The 4,391-nt window shown below is 38.3% G+C and overlaps 1 pseudogene; it reads left to right on the top strand.

The window, feature by feature from the left end:
* The first annotated feature begins 1,785 nt into the window (after positions 1 to 1,785).
* LOC122736383 lies at positions 1,786 to 2,669 on the top strand (annotated as a pseudogene).
* Positions 2,670 to 4,391: the final 1,722 nt, after the last annotated feature.

Below are 4,391 nucleotides of genomic sequence, written 5' to 3'. Positions count from 1 at the left end.
TTATACTAGTATTTGGGTGTTAGTAAAGTAGAAATGTAGGATAAGTTTGCCTAGAGTTAAAATTGACTTTCAAATGTAAATGACACCATTCTAAATCCATCCCAACTCCACAAATTGTATAACTTTTTTCTTGATGTGTTCTTCATAAATAACAACTGTATCTTTTGAAACATGAGGAAAATACAGGTTCCAATCATATTGGATTCTTCATGACCCCATTTGGGTTTTTCTTGGCAAAGACATTGGACTGGTTTGCCATTTCCTTCTCCAGCTCATTTTTTACAGATGAGGACATTGAGGGAAATAGGGTTAATTGACTTGTCCAGGGTCACATAACTAGTAAGTGTTTGAGGCCAGATTTGAGTCCAGGGACATGAGTCTTCCTCACTGCAGACCTGATGCTCTACTCACTGTGCCACCTAACTGCTACTTCTATGTGTACATATTACATATACTACTTCTCTCTATGCCAAAGTTTCTTAAATACTGGGTTTAAGCCCATATGGGGTCACATAACTGAATGTGGCAGTTGCAAAAAAAATTGGCAACAGTAAAAGTTTATGTATATTTATTTTATATGCCTATATATCTGGAGTCACATAAGAAATTTCTTTGGCAAAAAGGGGTCTCCAGTGGGAAAAAAATTAAGAAGCCCTGCTCTATGTAATTTAGGCAATTGACATAAGAGGCTATTTCATTTTTGTTTATATCCCCAGGGTCTAATAGAATACCTGGCATATATCATGTACTTTATACTTGTTTGTCAAGTAATTGGTTGACTAACTAATATTGATTGATAAATAAGAAAAGCATTATTGTCTTCTTTTTACAGATGAAGGAATTAAGGTCCTAGGGGTAAAGTTATTTTGTTCATGAGTAACCAAATGAGAGTCTTTTTCTCATCTTGCTGACTTTATGCCCAGTACTCTACTCCCCACTACAACCTGCTAAGTAACAATATCATTTTGGGATTGATTATTAAACTGCATGTGTTTGGTTTTGAAATTAGAACAAGCTGATATAATTTAATAACAGTCCTTAAATATGTAAAAAGATGTATTGTGGAAGAAGAATCAGACTTGTTCTCTATCTGCCTAAATTGCAGAAAAGCAAATTTTATCTTGATATAAGAAAATTTTTTTGACAATTTGAGCTTTTCAAAAGTGGAATGGAATACCTTGGAAAGTATTGAGTTCCCTCTCATTATGCCTTCAAAATTCCTTCTACAAAAAGTGTTGGATAATCACTTTTCAGAATTATTATATGGAATTCTTGCTCAGGTACAAGTTGGATTATTTAGCTTTTGAGTTTCCTTCAAACATGAAATTCTATATTTCAATAAGTGTGTTCATATTGAATGGCTTGTTATTCTTAGTAAGGTAATAGGAGAGGTACTTTCATAAGAAAGAGGTGAGGATGTTACAGGGTGTTTTATGACTGATAATCATTTTTGTATCAACTACTCTGGGGAAACATGAGAAAAATCAATCAGAGAAGGGGGGAGGAGATTTTTATTGTAGCAAATACCCATTCAAGATAAAATAGCATGTATTTATGGTGGATCTAGTTGGCAAGGTTTCATGACTTTCTCCAGTGAGATTTAGAAGTATGAGGAGAGCTCAGATCCTCTCCCAAGCTCAGTGCTAGGATCTGCTGCTTCAGTTGCATCCTTGAAACAAGATAGTGACTATTGGAGTCAATGGATTTGGACATTTTGGGTGCCTGGTGACCAAGGCTGCATTCAACTGTAGCTGAGTAGACACTGTGGGCATCAATGACCCCTTTGTTGACCTCAAATACATGGTTTATATGTTTCAATATGATTCCACCCATGGCAAGTTCAAGGGAACTGTCAAGGCTGAGAATAAAAAGCTGGTGATAAAAGCCACTACCATCTTCCAGGAGTAGAACTCAATCACTATTAAATGAGGAGATGCTGGAGCCCAGTATGTTCTAGAGTTCAGTGGTGTCTTTACCACCATGGGAAAGGCTGGGGCTCATGTGAAGGGTGGAGCCAAGTGGGTGATTATTTCTGCCCCTTCTGCAGATGCCCCAATGTTTGTGATAGGAGTGAACCATGAGAAATATGATAATTCCCTTAAGATTGTCAGCAATGCCTCCTGCACTACCAACTGCTTGGCCTCCTTGGTCAAGGTCATTCTTGACAAATTTGGCATCATGTAAGGACCTGTGACTGTAGTTCATGCCATTACTGCTATCCAGAAAACAATAGATGGCCCCTTTGGCAAGCTGTGGCATGATGGGCATGGTGCTGTCCAGAATATCATCTCTGCTTCCACTGGTGCTGGTAAAGCTGTAGGCAAGGTCATAGATGAACTGAATGGGAAGTTCACAGGCATAGATTTTCTACTCCCAATGTGTCTGTTGTGTATCTGACCTGCTTCCTGGGGAAACCTGCCAAATATGATGATATCAAGAAAGTAGTGAAGCAAGCATCAGAGGGACCCTTGAAGGGCATCTTGGGCTACACAGAGGACCAGGTTGTATCCTGTGACTTTAACAGCAATACCCATTCTTCTACCTTTGATGCTGGCACTGGCATTGTCCTCAATGACAATTTTGTGAAGCTCATTTCCTAGTATGACAATAAATATGGTTATAGCAACCGTGTAGTAGACCTCATGGTCTACATGGCTTCCAAGGAGTAAAGTGGAAAGCCATGGATCTTCATCCCCAGTCAAAAGAGGAGTTCCACCACTGGGGAGCTCATATCCCTAACTTATATTCCTACACTGGGGATCCCATGCCCTATTCACATTGTTGTGCCAAAGTGCCTGTGTAGTAGGGAGAAGCCTGGAGTCCTATATTGTGTAGCATCAATAAAGTCACCATATTCATTGCAAAAAAAGAAAAAGTATGAGTAAAAATAAAGAAGATAGAGAGTAAGATCAAAAGTTGAGAATGATCAGGGTGTAGATAGCAGTAGAGGAGATGATGGTTTTAAGAGTAGGGTATAGTATATAATTGAAATAGTCATCGATAGGGTCAAGATTGTGAAGATAAAAGAAAAAAAGGCTAGAGCATGGGTGATAGAATGGAAGAACAAGGAGGAAACAGATTAAAGTTGGGGGCAGGTGGTGCTTGAATTTCACTCACATCTAAATTGGTTGAAAGGGGGATACACACACAACTGTTAAGAGAAATCTATCTTACCCAAAAGAAAAGTAGGAGGGGAGGTTATAAAAGGGAGGGCAGATAAAAGAAGGCAGAGATTAGAAGTAAAACAACTTTAGAGGAGGGACAGAATAAAGAGTGAGAGGATAAACAGAAGAAAATAGGATAGAGGGAAATGGTTTGACGTTGTGCCTAGGTCTTGTCAAATCAATGAAAATTGGGCACATCATTTCCCTAACCTCTTTCCATGTTTGCTTAAGGAAAGCCATTACTTTTGATGAAGTTTGGCTTTTAGTTAAAGTTTTCATGTGAATAGATCCCAGATATGGGGAAAACATGTCAACCTTCTGGAGTAACAATACAAATTCGTTAGAAGAGATTTCGATTGTTAAGTAGCTCACATTGATGACTTATAAACTACTTGGAGTTCTCAGGCATAAGGCAATTTATGTACAGCTCTTCTTCTGGTGCTGGCAACCTGATATATCAGATAGTCAGTCAATAAATATTTTTAAGCACCTACTAAGTGCCAGGAACTGTGTTAAGAGCTAAAAATACAAAGAAAAGCAAAATAACCAGTCTTTGTCTTCAAGGAGTTATCTATCTAGTGAGGGAAGACAACATGTAAAACAAAGCCAAAAAGGGGGAGGGTACCCAGCACAGGGCCATGATGAAGTCCAGAATAAAACCTGGTGAGAAATGAAGAAGTGTCTAGCTTGGGCACTCACCTTAAATGGAAGTTCTGAGAGGATGTCTTCCCTCTTTACCTTTCAATAAGATGAAGGGTGGTGCCTCAAGGGGAGAAGATACTTACGAGGTAGGGGTACCAGACCTAAAATAATCTTGTAGGATAAAGAGTTTCTTGAAGCATGATGCAGAAGTGCAGAGTGTTGCAACTGAGTAGGAAGGGTCCAATTGGATCAACATGATGAATGGAATCAGGGTATCTTTCCATACACAAATTTCTTGTAATGAGAACCAAAAAAAATCTGGAATCTATAGTAATATTATTTCTGAAAATAAGTATTTGACATAGTACTTGTAGCTTGGTAGACAAGCATGTAGCCATGTGCATTGAGCCAAATACTCAAACACTGAATATATGAACACATAATTAAGGGCATTGACTTACCCTTTGAAAAACTTCTACAAGAGGCCTGTAATTAGTTGAAATGTAAGTTATAGAAGTACAATTGGGATTTCCTGATTACTGTGATAATATCAAGGGCTCTATTGTCAATACATACATAGTTCCA

This window comes from Dromiciops gliroides, chromosome 1 (genome assembly GCF_019393635.1).
Source record: "Dromiciops gliroides isolate mDroGli1 chromosome 1, mDroGli1.pri, whole genome shotgun sequence".
In the NCBI taxonomy this organism is placed as follows: domain Eukaryota; kingdom Metazoa; phylum Chordata; class Mammalia; order Microbiotheria; family Microbiotheriidae; genus Dromiciops; species Dromiciops gliroides.
The sequence above is the reverse complement of the archived record's forward strand: the minus strand, read 5'-3'. Positions and strand labels throughout refer to the sequence as shown.